This window comes from Ovis canadensis, chromosome 18 (assembly GCF_042477335.2).
Source record: "Ovis canadensis isolate MfBH-ARS-UI-01 breed Bighorn chromosome 18, ARS-UI_OviCan_v2, whole genome shotgun sequence".
Taxonomy (NCBI): domain Eukaryota; kingdom Metazoa; phylum Chordata; class Mammalia; order Artiodactyla; family Bovidae; genus Ovis; species Ovis canadensis.
In genome coordinates, this window is record NC_091262.1 from 39,003,701 (window position 1) to 39,022,333 (window position 18,633).

The window sequence follows — 18,633 nt, forward strand, 5'->3', positions numbered from 1 at the left end:
GAATTCCACACTCCCTTGATTCAGATGGGTTAGAAATGATGGCAACTGGGACTTCACACAGGGTCCCAGATTAGATGGTCTCATTCAAGGCCATCACTGATCCTACCTGTCCTGTGATCAGACCCGATCGTTTCAGTACCCCCCCCCCCACGCTCAAGTTGGAGAGGCCCCTCCTGGCTGATCACCCAAGCGTGACTCCCCCTCCATGATCCAGGGAAATTAATCTTCAATTATCAGGGAATTTGTTGTGAATAACCCTCTTCCTACACCTTCCCGTGGGGCAGGGATAGAAGCTCCTGGGCTGAGCATGTCTGATTTCATGGCTCAGAGAGCAGGAGATTGCATTTCCTGAAGGACACACCAGCCCTCTCCCCTGTTCCTTCCCAGTCCAGCACCTGGAAGGGGCGGCTGTCATGCTGGGAGTTTTCTCCAGGGGTCCCACTTGAGCTGAATCATGTGTCTTTGCCCCTAAGCCTCAGATAACTTGGAATATGTGGGCCAAATGGTCTCAGTGTACATGACTGCTGTCCACCATTTAATTCTCTCTCTCTTTTTTAAAGATTTTATTTTTATAGTTTTGCTTATTTACTGGCTGTTCTGGGTCTTTGTTGCTCCTTGGGCTTTTCTCTAGCTGTGTTGCACGGGCTTCTCACTGCGTAGGCATCTCTTGTAGCAGAGCACGGGCTCGAGGGCTCGAGGGCTTCAGTAGTTGCAGCAATGGGCTCAGTCGTTGCAACACGTGGGCTCTGTTGCTTCCTGCTATGTGGGATCTCCTCGGATCAGGGATGGAACCCAGGTCTCCTGCATTGGCAGGTGGATTCTTTACCACTGAGCCACCTGGGAAGCCCCACCAACCGTTTCTTTAATGCTGAGAACTTACTCCTTGTGTGACCACAGTGGTTTCTAGTAGGCGACACCTTCCTGGGGTTAGCAGAAAGCCAGGGGTCAGGATATTTTTGTTGATGGAGACTGCACAGTGTTCTGACCTGAAGGTGGAGAGCACTGGGGGTGGGGGTGGGGGTGGGGGATGGGAAGGACATGGTTAACGGTGGCCGCAGAGAGTGGGTGATGCCCATCACCTCCCACAACAGTCCCAAGGCAAGGGGTCCCATGACAGCTCACAGGACTGTCTAGACGGCGCTGGGCCTAGCGCTTATCACCCGGGAGGATGACTCATGGCGTCTGGGCCTTGTTAACCTGTTCACATGAGTCATCTGAGCCCCCACGGGCCTCAGATCCCTCAACTGTAAAATAGGAGTGATGGCAATCACCCTGGCTGCCTCCCAGGGATGTGAGGGCTGAATCTGAGAGCCAAAGGTGGACCGTACAGCACCCGCCCCCGGTACCACCGTGTCGCTTTGTGCAGCCAACAGGTTCTCGCCTCCATGGAGCCATCGCCCTTGAGAACAGCACTGCCCATGTGGGGGTCGCTCACAGTGCCTAAACTGGAAATCCCTGGGAACCATTCTAAAATCCTGGTGTCAAACAGCGGCTATCCGGGCATTCGCCTGGTGGTCCACTGGGGGTTTAAGACTCCGTGCTTTCAGTCTGGGGGGTGCAGGTTCTATCCCTGGTAAGGGAACTAAGATCCTATATGCTGCTCAGCACAGCCGTAAAGTTTCAATTAAAAAAAGAGTGGTTAACTTCAAGTCTTCATGTCTGTGGCATTAGAGGAGCCACCTGATATATTCCCATCAGGATGGGTCTCCCAGCCCTGCACTCTAGTTGGGCTGCTGAGGGGGCTGGCACAACGGCCAGGGGGAAATTCCTGGAAGCCTCCTACACGGTGACAGCCCACAGTGACTTCGCATCAGCTCGACAGTGAACCTCGATAGACATATTTTTTAAGATTTGGAAGAGGAACTCAAACACTGAGACAAGATGCAAAAGTTTATTGAAAAAGTTGAGAAGGCTCAAATATACCATTTTAGCTATAGTTTGAAAAGACATTTTTGAATGTTTCCATAAAACAAATAAGAAATCACAGACTCCCAATTTGGACATATATGAAGGTATCCTTTTATTGACATCATTCAGTTAGTTAATTAAGAAACTGAGAGAATATACAAATAAAAATAAACAGACCAAAAGCTCTAAAGATGAGCAACAGAATTAACAGAAATTATTCTGCTAACACTGACTCAATGGACATGAGTTTGAGCAAACTCAGGGAGATATGAAGGACAGGGAGGTCTGGCATACTGCAGTCCACGGGTTCGCAAAGAGTCAGACATGACTTAGGGACTTAACAATAGCAACAATTGAGGAGTGCATTAAAGTATATAATTCATTAAAAGGAAGAGATAAATTTTCAACACAGGCAATCAGTTCATTCTTGGATGGTTTGATCATCTAATCAATGAAGAGGAGGAATCATATGAACATATTTAGAAAAGAAAATTTCTTGCTGATTTGGAATAAATACTGACATTGACAAAGATAACGTGAACTTTATAACATGTACTACCAATATCTATCAGTAACAAAATGGCCATCAATTTAAAGAGAATTTAAGATAAACCTTTGCAAAAGAAAACTGAAATGCCTTGAAATATTAGTTTATATGTGAACTATCCTTGATAGAGCTTTTCTCAAATAGGTAACAATCCTAAAAATTTATTTAACTTTGCAAACAATAAATTGTGACATTATCAAAACAATAAAATTTTTTCTTCTTATCCAGCAGGCCAGAGGAAAGGCTGATTTATTTTTATATTCTCTCTAGCAAAAGCAATTGCTCTTACCCACTTCTATCATATGCAGAGGCTATCAGAAATTATGCAGACGAAAGTATTTGAGAGATGTCAGGCACTCTTTTAACAAAATATTATGTTCTATTTATTTACAAAACAGAAACAGACTCACAAACTTAAAGAATGAACTTATGGTTAGCAGAGGGGATGGATGAAGGGAAGGGATCGTTAGGGAGTTTGGGATAAACATGCACACACTGCTCTATTTAAAATGAATAATCAACAAGGACCTCCTGTATAGCATAGGAAATTCTGCTCAATGTTATGTGGCAGGCAGCCTGGATGAGAGGGGAGTTTGAGGGAAAATGGATACATATGTATGACTGAGTTCCTGAGACTATCACAACATTGTTAATCAGCTATACTCCAATATAAAATAAAAAGTTAAAAAAGGACCAAATAAAAAACTGCAAAAATTACAAAACGATGTAATATAAGTAACACTTCACTAAAAAGATAGAATGTAGTAAAATATTTTATGTTACACTTAACCCTCTAGTTATTATATATTATATATATACAATTATTATTGTAATAATAACTAGAGATTTAAATTAGGTTTTTAGTGGTGAAAACCTAAAAAAGCCTAAATTAGGTTTGTGTGCTGAAGACTTAAAAAAAAATATGTTCTGATTTTTTGTGAAATTGGTAAGATTTTCCAGCTTTAAAAAAATCATACTTTGTTGTGATTTCTTTTCTCATTCTAAATCAATACTATATTTTGTATTCAAATTTGGTTTTGTATTCTACTTAAGAGGCTTACCACTCCCGCCCACTCACCCCACTGGCCAGGAACACACACACACACACCCACCCACACACACACACACACACACACACACACACACACACACAACCCTATGATCTTCCCGTGAAAACCAGAGGCACCTGACTTAATCTTTCCTGAACCTGGGCCAATTTCGGGCAGCCTCTCGGCCTTCCCCGAGTCCCTAGGAGAGGAAAAGACCTCTGTTCTGGGTCCCCACGGGACCACAGAGGAGCCTCTATCACTGCCTGTCAGCTGGTGTAGTATTTATATGCTCCTGCCTTCCCCAAGGGCAACAGAGGCATCTTATAGCGTTTCTAGCCCCACCCAGCCCAGGGCCTGGCCCTGAGCAGAGCCTCTGTACCCATGCCCCTTCAGGAGGGACCCCTCTGACCTTCCAGGGACTTTGGTATCATTTTTCTCTTCTCATCTTGTTCCCTGGAAGATTGGCTACTCATTCACTTCAGGATTCCACTATCTGACATCTTACTTTAGATTAAAGTGTGTGCCGTTCCAGCAATTTTAGCCCCAAGGATGGACACTCTTGGTGGTTACCTTGCAGGCATGGTGAGTTGGGAAGGGGTTTGGGGTCTTAGTAGCTTTCTTCCTGATTTAGGAATTTAGCTTCTGGGAGTCTGTGTCTGTTGACTGATGTCAGAAAGAGCACATGGCTGCGGATGGCCAGGTAGAAGGGAGGGAAGGAAGAACTGAGCCTGTGTGGAGGGGTGGAGGGACATCCCCAAGGGGCAGGGCAGTGACTGGATCACAGGTGTAAGCCTGGGGGTGGGAGGTGGTTTGGAAGTACCTCCACTGCTTTTGCCTTTCATATCAAGTTTCTCCAGAGAAACTGGGAGTCCCTGAGTATAGCTGGCTTATATGTTTCTCTCTTAAACAGATCATCTGAGCCTCAGTTTCCTCATCTGTAAAATGGGGTGGTAACTCTTACAGTGCTGAACACTCGGAGAAGAGGATTAAACAACAAATGTGACCATGTGACCACAGTGACAAGCCCTGGGGCAAAGCAGGTGCTCACCTAACATGCGTTGCTGATGCTGTTGACCCAGCACTGGCCTGAGGTCAGGACACCTGTCTGGTTTGAGTTCCAGCTCTGGCCCTGCTGTCTGGGGGCCTCCCCAGAATTTCTCCAGGTTATCAAAGGACTATGTGCTTTCACCAGTTTGGAAACTATAAAGGGTGTGATGCTACACAGATTCTTTTTTATATATTTTATTTATTTATTTATTTATTGGTTGCTCTGGGTCTTCGTTGCTGTGCGTGGGCTTTCTCTTGTTGCAAAGCACAGTCTCTAGGCTCACGGGCTTCAGATGCAGATCAAGAGGGGTAGGTCTTTGGAGCACCTTTAATTTTCCAGGATGTTTGTTAACTTCAGCCTAACACGTGGTGCAGGCGCCACCTAGTGGTGAAAAAGGGCTGTGGCAGTTGAGAGATGCTCAGCTATTAGTATTTCCCCAGGCGTAGGAGGCAGAATGGGAAAGACTAGGGATCTCTTCAAGAAAATCAGAGATACCAAGGGAACATTTCATGCAAAGATGGGCTCGATAAAGGACAGAAATTGTATGGACCTAACAGAAGCAGAAGATATTAAGAAGAGGTGGCAAGAATACACAGAACTGTACAAAAAAGATCTTCACAACCAAGATAATCTCGATGGTGTGATCACTCACCTAGAGCCAGACATCCTGGAATGTGAAGTCAAGTGGGCCTTAGAAAGCATCGTTATGAACAAAGCTAGTGGAGGTGATGGAATTCCAGTTGAGCTATTTCAAATCCTGAAAGATGATGCTTTGAAAGTGCTGCACTCAATATGGCAGCAAATTTGGAAAACTCAGCAGTGGCCAAGGCACTGGAAAAGGTCAGTTTCATTCCAATCCCAAAGAAAGGCAATGCCAAAGAATGCTCAAACTACCGCACAATTGCACTCAACTCACATGCTAGTAAAGTAATGCTCAAAATTCTCCAAGCCAGGCTTCAGCAATACGTGAACCATGAACTTCCAGGTGTTCAAGCTGGTTTTAGAAAAGGCAGAGGAACCAGAGATCAAATTGCCAACATCCGCTGGATCATGGAAAGAGCAAGAGAGTTCCAGCAAAACATCTATTTCTGCTTTATTGACTATGCCAAAGCCTTTGACTGTGTGGATCACAATAAACTGTGGAAAATTCTGAAAGAGATGGGAATACCAACCTCCTGACCTGCCTCTTGAGAAATCTGTATGCAGGTCAGGAAGCAACAGTTAGAACTGGACATGGAACAACAGACTGGTTCCAAATAGGAAAAGGAGTATGTCAAGGCTGTATATTGTCACCATGCTTATTTAACTTCTATGCAGAGTACATCATGAGAAATGCTGGGCTGGAAGAAACACAAGCTGGAATCAAGATTGCCAGGAGAAATATCAGTAACCTCAGATGTGCAGATGACACCACCCTTATGGCAGAAAGTGAAGAGGAACTAAAAAGCCTCTTGATGAAAATGAAAGAGGAGAGCGAAAAAGTTGGCTTAAAGCTCAACATTCAGAAAACGAAGATCATGGCATCCGGTCCCATCACTTCATGGGAAATAGATGGGGAAACAGTGGAAACAGTGTCAGACTTTATCTTTTTGGGGCTCCAAAATCACTGCAGATGGTGACTGCAGCCATGAAATTAAGAGACGCTTACTTTGTTGGCCATGCATCATGGTATATGGGATCTTAGGTCCCCAACCAGGGATTGAATTTGCACTCTCTGCACTGGAAGTGTAGAGTCTTAACCACTGGACCACCAGGGAAAGTCCCATTGTTGTTGTTGTTGTTTTTTTTTTGTTTGTTTGTTTTTTAATAAAGCAGCAGATGGAATGGCTTTGTTTTATTCATTTATTTATTTTGGCTGCACTGCACGGCGTGCAAAAATTTTAGTTCCCTGACTGACTGGGGATCGAACCCGTGCTGTCTGCAGTAAAAGTGCGGATTCCTAATCACTGGACTGCCAGGAAAGTCCTGGCTGGGGTCTTAATCACATCCTGCAGTCAGCATAGTCTGGGCCTTTAGAACTGATGTGGAGGGGAGTTCCTGAAGGTGGCTCAGGCTTCACTCAGAGCCAGGATGCTGCGGGTGCTGAGGAGCAGTGAGATTGAGGCCCTGGCCCAGCTCCCAAGCCGGCCTTCTTGCCAACCCATCAGCCTAAAACTTCCTGCTGACTCTGCTGGGAGGGGTCATTTCCTGGGGTGGGGATGGTGACTCAGTATCTGACCCAGACATCCCGCAGACCGCACCCTGTTCTGCTCTGTTGCTGGTTTGAGAGTCCACCTGCCCAGAAGTTCACACCGCCTCTTTGCTGCCCCAGGGCCTCAGACTGCCCCTGCCTGCATCAGGGCACACCCGCCTGCCATCTGCCCTCTCCGTGCTCCCAATCCCACGGGCAGTGACAGCCACCACCACTCACCTGGCTCACTCTCCCAAGCCAGCCTTCTGCACCTGCCAGTTTCCTGGGCACTACAGAAAACCGCCAAACTTTTGGACATCCTGCTTCTCTTTAGAGACAAAGCCTGAGGGACCCAGTGGCATGTGGACACCCTGCTTTCCTGTCTAGAACAGGGCCTCCCTGAAGGCCTTCCACCTCTTCAACAAAAACTGCCTGTCCCTGCCCCCACTTCCCCCTCCCACCTATTGATTTAGTGATGAAGAGACTCATTTAGTGATGGTTGGAGCCCAAGCAATTTGCCCAAGATAACTAGCTGGTCAGTGGTGCAGCTGGGAGTTGATCCCAAGGAGATTCATTTCAGAGACCTCTGTGCTCAGTCATAGAAAGACTGGATTATAGGTTCCAAGTGATGTCTGCTTGGGCTTCCCTGATAGCTCAGTCAGTAAAGAATCTGCCTGCAATGCAGGAGACCCTGGTTCAATTCCTAGGTCAGGAAGATCCCGTGGAGAAGGGAAATGCTACCCACTCCAGTATTCTGGCCTGGAGAATTCCATGGACTGTATAGTCCATGGGGCTGTGAAGAGTCAGACATGATTGAACGTATTTGTCATCAATAGTCAAATTGGTTTCCAGCCCACCTGGAAGGATGTACATCACATGTGTGTTGGCTGTGGGGGTGTCTGTGTTGGGGTTCATGATGGATGTGTCAAGGGCTACAAAAGTCACAGGATAAACATTATGCAGTCCTAAAGCATCAGTATAATTTGAGGATCCGGGAAAACATTTTATACCAAAATAAGGATATATTGTGCGTGCACACGTGTGTGTGTGTGTGCGCGTGTGTGTGTGTGCACGCACACTCGATCATGTCCAACTCTTTGTGACCCCATGAACTGAAGCCAGCCATGCTCCTCTATCCATGGGATTTCCCAGGCAAGAATACTGGACTGGGTTGCCAGCTCCTCCTCCAGGGGATCTTCTCAACCCAAGGACTTAACCTGCTTCTCTTGCATCTTCTGCTTTGGCAGGTGGATTCTTTACCACTGTGCCACCCGGGAAGCTTTCCAAACGTGCATAAATATTTAAAACAACAGATTTCAATATAAATATTCTCCAGGGAGGTTGGGGCTCTTCTGAATATCTCTCTTACATCCCCTGGAGAGTACAAATTCTTTTCCTCCCCATATGCTTCCAGTAGAAAGGTCTGGAGCCACTGAATGCACTCAAAAATGTTATTACACAGTCACTCCTCACTGTCCCCAGGATAAATATGAACAACAACACTGGTGTCCAGAGCCCTGGTTTACTTCATATGAGCCTGTATATTCATGCTAAGTCGCTTCAGTCATGTCCAACTCTTTGTGACCCCGTGGACTGTAGCCTGCCCACCAGGCTTCTCTGTCCATGGGATTCTCCAGGCAGGAATACTGGAGTGGGTTGCTGTGTCCTCTTCCAGGGAATCTTCCTGACCCAGGGACTGAGCCTGTGCATCCTACATCTCCTGCATTGGCAGGTGAGTTCTTTCCCACTAGCACCACCCTGGAAGCCCTTATGAGCCTGTGCTCTTGTCCAAGTCAGAGGCTCATGGATCCTGACTTCACTGTCCAGCTTGTTCAGAACTGCACTCAGCTTCATGGTGTTTGCAGATTACATCGCAGTGCCTTCCACCTCCTCCCCAAGTCGTGGCTGAAGTCTGGTGAGTGGCTCTGACCGCCTTTCAGATGACATCTGCCTGTCATCATTAGTCTTTGGTTAGAGTCGTCAAACTGGTTTCCAGCCCACCTGGAAGGATCTACATCACCCCCAACATCTTGGTAAGGTTGTTGCATTACGTGTCTCCCTGAATTCTGGATGAAAAGCATCTCCAGCAAATTTCCAACTGTGAAGCCTATGAAATAAAGGAAAGAAATCAAGTCTGGAATAATCTCTTTACCGTAAGATCCTTTTCGTCGTTGGAATTTTCTCCTGGCTTCCAGTTCACTTGCTCCACACTCCATGTCCTTCCCTTGGATTGTAGCTGGTGGGCTACAGTCTATGGGGTTGTAAAGACTGGGATACACGGAGTGACTGGAAAGCAAGAACAACAGCAGCAACTCGTCTTGCTCTAACTAGAGCAAGAGGTTTACAGAACCAGACAGAGGTTTACAACTATATAATTTTATACTCAATTCCCTGGGGAGAACGCCCCAAGCCAAGCAGGGCTGCCCAGAGGAGGCATGGGTTTGTTCACAAGGCAGAGGGAGAGACAGGAGCCGAGGGCAAGCACCTTGATCCTGGTCTCCTTGGGAAGGAGCGAGCGGGCCAGCCAGGGGGCATGAGCTTGGAGTTGGCTCTGCTTGAAAATGGTGCCCCTGAGTTCATGTTTGCTGTGGGGTTTGGGCCCATGTGTAAAACAGAGAGCTAGTGGGGCAGTGATTATGAAAAGCAGCGGCGGGCTAAACCAGTGTGTTTGATGTTAATTTGCTCTTCATTAGGACAGGGGCCCTGACCTCCGGGAGCTGGGAGATGAGGGACTGAGTCTCCCTGGCAACGGTACCCTGATTGGAAGGCGGGAACCTGGGGCAGATGGAGAAGGCAAAGCTGTGGATCTTTCTCCATCTTTCCCACCCTGAGCCTGGGGAGGGAAGCCTGTGGTGTGATGTCACAGAGCCCACCTGGGAGGGCTCCGAGCAACCCCCCTTATCAGTGTCCTCCTGCCATCGGCTGGTGGAGTTCTAGCATCCCTAGGACAGAGTCCCTGTAGCCTTGAAGACTGGGCATCAGAGAAACACAGTCCGAGATGGCTCTGGCTCTAGGAAGAGAGTTAAAGTAAGTTTTCCAACCCAGGTTGAGTTAACTAGGTGTGAAAAAGTGAAAGTGTCAGTTGCCCAGTCATGTCCGACTCTTGCGGCTCTTTAGTCTACCAGGCTCCTCTGTCCACGGGATTCTCCCGGCAAGAATGCTGGAGTTGGTTGCCATTTCCTGTTCCAGGGAATCTTCCTGATCCATGGATTAAACCCAGGGCTCCTGCATTGCAGGCAGATTCTTTACCATTTGAGCCACCAGGAAAGCCCTAACTAGATATGGAACCCCTGAAGTTAGTCCGTTTGACTCCCACAATAACTAGATATTTCCAGTCCCTTATTTTTAAATTTCAGGTGACTCTGTTTGCATTTCTTTTTGTGAATAGAAACATATACTCTATTTATAAGTTTAATGGCAATTTAATCATTCTGGGAGAAAAAACAAATTTGAGCATGCTTTGTCTCTACTTGGGGTCAACATACTTTTTCTGCAAAGGGCTGGATGGTAACTATTTTAGGCTTTGTGGGTTGTAGAATCTCTGTTGCAACTGAACTCTGCCTTTGCAGTGTGGAATCAGCCCTAGACGGAGCTTACACGAGTGGGCCTGGTGAGTCTGGCCGGCACCAGCATGTTCTTGGAATCACAGCACGTGTCAGGTGGCCATCACCAAGGGTGACCAGCAGAAGTCGCCACTTGGATCCCTGGCCCAGGATGGGAGGGTGGCAGGTGCGGGCTACGTGTTTGCAGATCTAGGGGGCAGCGTGGCTGGGGAGACCGGGAGAGATTATGAAGAACATAGGCTTCAAGGCTGTGGAGTGTGGGGAGCAGGAGAGGAGGCGTGTTTATGATGCTGCTGCTGCTAAGACACTTCAGCTGTGTCCGACTTTGTGCGACCCCATAGATGGCAGCCCACCAGGCTCCCCCGTCCCTGGGATTCTCCAGGCAAGAACACTGGAATGGGTTGCCATTTCCTTCTCCGATGCATGAAAGTGAAAAGTGAAAGTGAAGTCACTCAGTCAAATACGACTCTTAGCGACCCCATGGACTGCAGCCCACCAAGCTCCTCCACCCACAGGATTTTCCAGGCAAGAGTATTGGAGTGGGGGTGCCATTGCCTTCTCCATGTTTATGATAATATGCACCCCTAATTTCCCAGATGGTGCGGGAATCCATCTAGACCTTCTGATGAAACTTTACTAGACATTCGGGATCAAGTTACACTTACAGAGAGCTGGGATTTCATAAAACAGCCCCCCCCACCACCACCCATCTCTCAGCCTGCCTCATGCAGTGGGGCCCCCTTAGGTCTCTCTGAGAGGGCTATGGGCCTGCCTGCACTCCCAGGAACCTGGTCCCAGGCTGATGACAGCAGAAGTGTTCACTCCCAGGAGGTGGAATGAATTGGGAGACTGGGATGGACGTATATACACTACTGTGTGTAAAACGATAATTAATGAGAACTACTGTAGACACAGGGAACTCTACTCAGTGCTCTGAGGTGACCTAAAAGGGAAGGAAATCCAAAACAGAGGGGATATGCATACAGCTGATTCACTTTGCTGTGCTGCAGAAATTAACCCAACATTGTAAATCAACTACACTCCAATAAAAGTTAATTTAAAATAAAAAGAAAGGAAGAAAGAACAAAAGAATCTTACCATCTAGGAATATCTGTTGTCAGTGGGTTAGCATGTTTCTTTTCCTCTTTCTGCGTTATGTTAAAAAAAATTCAGTCCCAATTATATGCCTAATTTGTATCTTTTTGGGCTAAATTTAGTATCTTCCATATATTAAAATTCAATTTAAGTCTGAATTTGGCAATCAGGAGTTCATAATCTGAGCCACAGTCAGCTCCTGGTCTTGTTTTTGTTGATTGTATAGAGCTTCTGCATCTTTGGCTGCAGCCATGAAATTAAAAGATGCTTACTCCTTGGAAGAAAAGTTATGACCAACCTAGATAGCATGTTGAAAAGCAGAGACATCACTTTGCCAACAAAGGTCCATCTAGTCAAGGCTATGGTTTTTCCAGTGGTCATGTATGGATGTGAGAGTTGGACTGTAAAGAAACCTGGGCATGGAAGAATTGATGCTTTTGAACTGTGGTGTTGGAGACGACTCTTGAGAGTCCCTTGGACTGCAAAGGAGATCCAACCAGTCCATTCTGAAGGAGATCAGCCCTGGGTGTTCTTTGGAAGGAATGATGCTAAAGCTGAAACTCCAGTACTTTGGCCACCTCATGCGAAGAGTTGACTCATTGGAAAAGACTCTGATGCTGGGAGGGATTGGGGGCAGGAGGAGAAGGGGACGACAGAGGATGAGATGGCTGGATGGCATCACCGACTCGATGGATATGAGTTTGAGTTAATTCCGGGAGATGGTGATGGACAGGGAGGCCTGGCATACTGCTATTCATGGGGTCGCAAAGAGTCGGACATGACTGAGCGACTGAACTGAGCTGATTTTTAAAAGTTCTTTGTGAACAGCATTTTTCCAGAAGCAAATAAAAGTATATGGAGATACACTATATATAAAAAAAGAGAGAGCAATTTTCACTCCCTGCAGCAGAAACCCCACCTAGTCTCAGCTTCTCTCAACACCTCTCCTGACCCCAATAGGCAGATGACATCAGAACACAGCAGTGCAGGGTCCCCACACTTCCACACCTTGTAAGGGTCTTAGTTCTGTATAGTTTTCTATGCAGAATGCTCGACTGGATACTCCAGCTTGAATTTCCCCACATCAGGCCTTACTTGCCTATTTATAGAGGTGCCTCTAACAGAGAGCAAAGGTGCTGTTTGCCACTGCATTTCAGCTTCAGAACTCCTGATACCCAATCTTCACAGACACACACACACACACAGCTTCTCAAGAATTGGCAACTGCATGCAAGCTCAGGGCAGTAGAAATCCATGGCCAAAAACAGGCTCATGGGAAGAACCATGTGTGCAGAGCAGATGCTGACCCGACCATGAAACCACCTGCAGTCTTCTCTTACAGAATGCTCGGCTGCTTCACTGAAAGCAGTGGTTTTCCACTGGGGCTGCGCCATACACTCCCCTGGGGAGCTTTGCAAACTATGGTTGCCTGTGAGTTGCTGTGCAGAGCAATACAGTCAGAGGCTCTCAGAGGGCCCTGGGAGCTCACATTTCTCCAGAGTTCCCAGGTGATTTTTGTTATTTTTATTTTTTAAGATGTTTTTTGTTTCTTTGCTATGGATCATTTTTAAAGTCTTTATTGAATTTGTTACAATATTGCTTCTGTTGTATGTTTTGTTTTTTTGCCCTCTAGGCATGCAGCATCTTAGCTTCCTGACCAGGGATTGAACGCCCACCCGCTTCCTTGGAAGGCAAAGTCTTAACCACTGTGCCACTAGGGAGGTCCCCCCAGATTATTCTGATGTGTAGAATTAGAGAATTCTAATGTGAGAACCACCGCTTTGAAATGCTGACATCTCCTTCTCCCTCCAGGAGATGCTGGGTCATCCTACAGTAACTGATGAATCCCAGTATTTTAGTGGCTTATCGTGACAAAGTTTGGTTTTTTAATCACACTGCATGTCCAGTAAAGGTTGGTGGGGGACCTTCCCCCATGCAGGAAAGAAGTAGGTGGAAGCACCCTGATTTGCAAGGACACTATCTTAAACAGTTGTTTTCCTTGGTTGCCACGACAACTGACAGGTTGTGGGGTGGAGTTCTTCTCTGGGACTGGAAATAGCATGTCATTTCCTCTTGAAGCCCATTGGCCAGAGTTGTTCACATGATCCCACAGCAGCAAGGACCCTGGCGGAGGGGCCACAGAGCTAGGGGATGTTTGATGAGCAGCTTGTTGGATTTTTTTTTTTTTTTAATTCCACCTTCCAACACTGACGTGGTTCTTGCTTTACTGAGGGATCATTCAAGAAGCCATACCAGAAGGAAACAAACAAGCAGCCCTAAAACAGTGGTCAGTTTCGTGTTTCCATCACTTGGAGACATAAAGCTGCATGTCATTTGGGGAGTTTTCTGGCTTCCACATCCCACTGAAGTTTAATAGAAAATCATAGTTTTACTTTGGTCACTTGTATGTACACTCAGCCATTTCAGAACTTCCCATGGGTTTGTCATTTCTTGCCGCTGTGGTACACTGTATTAAATATTGAAGCTTTGCAGGGGATATTGACACTTTGCTGGATCAATTCTGTCTCCCTGCTTTCCTTTTTCAGAATTATCTCATTTTTTTCCCATGTGTTTATTGTTTTAGAAAGTTTTTAAATAAAAAAACTTTTATAAGATTTGTTTATGATTTTTATTGGGACTGAGTATCTTTATAAATGCTATCCCTGTTTCCCAGGTGGCTGAGGGTACATCTGCCTGCCAATGCAGGAGATGCAGGTTCAATTCCGGGGTCACGAAGATCCCATGGAAGAGGATGTGGCAACCCACTGTGGTATTCTTGCCTGGGAAATCCCACAGACAGAGCTGTAGTCCACGGGGTCGCAAAGAGTAGGACACGACTGAAGTGACTGAGTGCGCACACATTCACTGGCTCAAGAAAATGCTCTGTGATTCTGTTAGTCTTCTATATGCTTCTCAATGAATGTTAGCTCTTTTTATCATAGGTCTTATATATTTCTTATTAAGTTCCATTTCCAATATGCATACATGTACATGCATATATATGTATATATTATATATATCAATATATTTAGAATGTGTAGAGGATCTTTTTCCCATCATATTTTCTAACTGCAGTATTTCTCTATTAAGGTTAATATTGATTGCTATTTTGGGATAGATATTTTATTATATTAAGAAAGTATTTTAGGACTTCCCTGGTGGTTCAGTGGCTAAAACTCCATGCTTCCAATGCAGGGGGCCCAGGTTTGATCCCTGGTCAGGGAACTAGATCCCACATGCCACAACTAAGAGCTTGCTGTAACTAAAGATTCTTTGTGCCACAACTAAGACCCAGTGCAGCCAAATATATATATTTAGTTATTTACATATATAGGGGCGACAGAGGATGAGATGGTTGGATGGTATCACCAACTCCATGGACATGAGTTTGCGCAAACTCTGGGAGACAGTGAAGGACAGGGAAACCTGGCGTGCTGTAGTCCATGGGGTCACAAAAAGTTGGACACAACTTAGCGACTGAACAACAATATATGTATGTATATGTCTATGTATATATATCATATATTAGCCATGATTGTTGGTTGAATGAATGAATGTCATGGCCTCATTTTTTCTTTAAATAAGAGGAGATCTCCTTACCTGCCTTCTCAGAGCACACACCCTCTGCGGCTTTGCTGGTGGCTACTGGCCATGCTGCTCAGCCACCTGGCACCAGGAGTCGTGGGCCCTGAGAGCGATGGGGACAGGGACCCTGGAGGGGACGCCTGCAGGAAGCCCGCTGCTTCAGGACCACTGGGAAATGCACAGCGTGGGCTTGGCTCCCGCCAAAGATGAGAGGGAGAGTGTGGAAGGCAGGCCCTTCCACAGAAAGGAGAACAGAAAGGACAAGAGGGAGGGCCGGGAGGAGGAGGGAGGGGCAGGCCGGCCCTCCTGCCCTCACAGGGCTGTTTCGAGGGTGCTGACTTCTTGGCTATCTGGGGAAGCTTTGCCCGCAGATTCACTACCTCAGCCGTCTGGGGCCTCAGCAGCCTGTGACTGTAGAACGAGGTCACGTGCCTCCTCATTGCTCAGATTAAAATCAGGTTGAGACCCCCAGCCTTTGGTGTCAGGACAAACCCAGGGGACCTGTTTCTGAGAGCTCCCCTGGCTGTGCCAAGGGCATGGTTGGTCAAGGCCCAGTCCCCTCTGTCCTCTGCCCTTTGCTGCCTCTGACGCCCATGACCTTGGGTGGGCTCCCTCCTTGGGGCTCGGTCATCCAGTGATTCTCCTCTTCCAGTGCCCTGCTCTTAGGGGACAGGGCCTCAACTCCCCCTTGGCTCCTCAGGCCCTTCCCTCAGTTTTCTACGACACAGTGGACCCTTGGCCCTAGTCTTTAATGAAGCTTTACTGAGAGTTGAGAGTGAATGAATGAGAAGCCCAGACCAGTAGGAGCTTGTAAAGATGCCTCTCTTTAGGGCCTTCCTTTTTTTAAAAGATATTTTTCATGTGGACCATTTAAAAAGTCTTTACTGAACTTGTTACAATATTGCTTGTGTTTTATGGTTTGGTTTGTATGTTTTGGGGGTTTTTGGCTGCAGGGCAAGTGAGATCTTTGCTCCCCAACCAGGGATTGAACCGTCACCCCCTGCATTGGAAGGCATAGTCTTAACCATTGGACAACCAGGCACATCCCTGTGTGACCTTTTCTATCCCAGCCTGGAAGCCACTTAGGATCTCTTCCATCTCATTTTCTACCTTGAGGAAGCCAGGATCACCGCCCTGCCCACTCACCACCCCACACCCCAGGGGCGGGCCACGGACTCTACTGCTTAGTAGGGCAAATGTCAGAGAATTTGAGGACTTGTTTTAGAACCATGACACTCTCCAGCCAATTGGACTGATAATACCATTTCATATAGAATGGATGGGCCCTAGTTTATTTAACCAAACTTTTCCTAGTGGTTATTTTCATTATTCTGTATTTTTTCTGGCTGCAATCTGCATCTCTACGCATGTTGTTGCTGTTGTTTAGTCATTCAATTGTGTCTGAGTCTTTGGAACCCTATGGACTATAGTCTGCCAGGCTCCTCTGTCCATGGAATTCTCCAGGCAAGAATACTGGAGTAGGTTGCCATTTCCTTCTCGAGGGGATCTTCCAGACCCAGCGATTGAACCAGAGTCTTCTGCACTGGCGGGTAGATTCTTTACCACAGCCATCTGGGAAGCCCGTCTCTGTGCATCGTCTACAGTTTTCTGGGGGGAGGGGGTGCCAAGAAGGGAGCTTGAAGGATCCAATGGTAGGGAAATTTTAATCCACTTTGAATTTTTCACTTTAAAATGTGTTGTTTATAGAAATCATCTGATAAAAATTAAAATAATTTGTCTACAATATATTTGAAGACATCCTGAGAAGCAAGGAAAACAAAAATACATTGTCTTAATAGAATACGTTGTTTTGTTTTTTAAAGCTCTTTGAAGACATGAGCAGACTCCCACTTTCCACACCTGGGTCGTGTGTGTGTGTGTCTATGGGCTGGGGGATATTTTGGGGTTTCCTTACACTCCACCTTCATGATGCATAATGCAGACGCTTTTGCTGAAATGCTGATAGCTTCACAGCTCTGAAAACAGCTCTTGCACTCTGCAGGAGCAGGCCACCCCTGTGAAAGCCTGATGTGCCCTCACCAGTGTGGCCAGGACAAAGCAGACAGCACAGGAGGTGACCCAGCTAAACTGATAATTTTGGAAATTAGAGATCCGAACTCACTCTGAGTAGTGTTTCACTGCCTTTTAGAAACATAAGCCCATGTCCCCATGCCAGTCTTTCTCTCTTTTTAAAAAATATTTTAAAACTTATTTGGCTGGTTCCAGGTCTTAGTTGTGGCATGTGGGATCTAGTTCCCTGACCAGGGATCAAATCCAGGCCACCTGCTTTGGGGGGTGCTGAGTGTTAGTCACTGGACCACTGGGGAAGTCCCCACCATGCCAGTCTTCCTTAATGATCTTCTGGATGTCCTAGCAGCTTCATTATCTTGTGCAGTATATTATGGAAAATGTATAAGCATTTGAATAATATTTTTGAGCTCCATCTTGGTTGAGCCTGAGAGTTCTCCACTAATAAGCCCTGGGTCTCCTTGAGCAAGACCAAGAAGAGGTCTGGAGATCTGGCTATTTTTGAAGGATTGTCATTAACAAACTGTTGCTGGGCCTATGCAGTGTCTAGATCATTGCTTCTCCAGCTGACTTCTCTTTGCCATGTAGACCTGTGTGCTTGGAAAGGGCAAGGTACTTTCTCTTTTAAGTTTTTGCAAGGTTCATGAGAGAAGGAATGTCAGAACTTATTTTTCTTCAGCTGTGAACTTAGCCAGTGACCTGGGAGGGACTTACCACTTGGTTAAACCCTTTCACAGCAACACAGCTTAGCAGACCCAGCCCTCAACTTGAGAGTTGCAAGACCTGAGTCTAGGTTCCAGTTCTGTCCTTAATATGGTGAGTGACTTCAAGCAATTGGTGTCTCCTTGGAGGTCTCTGATGGCCAACTTGAGCAGTAGGGAGCTGAACTTGGCCAATTCCTCTAGACATCACAGTTTTAAAATATGATGATGTGTGACTGCTGTCCCTGAGGGTCCTACTTTGTTTTAGATTTTTTCATCTTTCTTCTGCTGGTTTCTGGATAGAAATGAAGGTTTGGGCTTGGAAGAGAAGCACTTATTATATTTTTGGCAGAAGGGGTTTAAAAGGAGATGGTCTCAGGCTGGGATCTTCCAAAGCACACTCTTAGACAAAGACTTGAGTGTTAAGTGGTTTATTTAGGAGGCTGAGTGGGGAGTGGTGAGACCAGAAGGGGAAGGAGAGCAATTGAGAGTGTGTGAGCAGGTTACCACCATGTATAATTGGAGAGATGTATGCTTCATGCAAGAAGTCCCGCTGGAGATCCCTGGGAGAATGTCTCTCAGAGTGGTCCAGCAGAGGGCAGGATCACTGGGCTATCTTCCCCGCAGAGGTGTTAACTACCCAGAATATCCAGTTGGCCCCTGACACAAACCAAGAAACATGCCTCAGATAGAGCATGGAAGATGTTTGAAGCTACAGGTAGGTAACAGGAATGGCTAAGCCAAGAGGATACCGGTGGTGTGTTGACCACATTTGCTCCTGCTGATGCTGCCTGAAACTTTCTTCTGATTTTTCTTGGCTGTTCATTGTTTTCAAGCACGTAAGAACTATATCTTGTGAGGGATTCCGTATGTAGTTACCCAAGTTTTGGAGCCTTTTTTTTTTTGGCTGGGCCGCCCAGCATGTTGAATCCTTGTTCC

The 18,633-nt window shown here is 46.4% G+C and overlaps 1 non-coding gene across 1 annotated transcript; it reads left to right on the forward strand.

The window, feature by feature from the left end:
- The first annotated feature begins 14,532 nt into the window (after window positions 1-14,532).
- On the forward strand, window positions 14,533-14,605 carry TRNAW-CCA (transfer RNA tryptophan (anticodon CCA)). Its single transcript has one exon. It is a non-coding gene; the product is annotated as a tRNA-Trp (tRNA).
- Window positions 14,606-18,633: the final 4,028 nt, after the last annotated feature.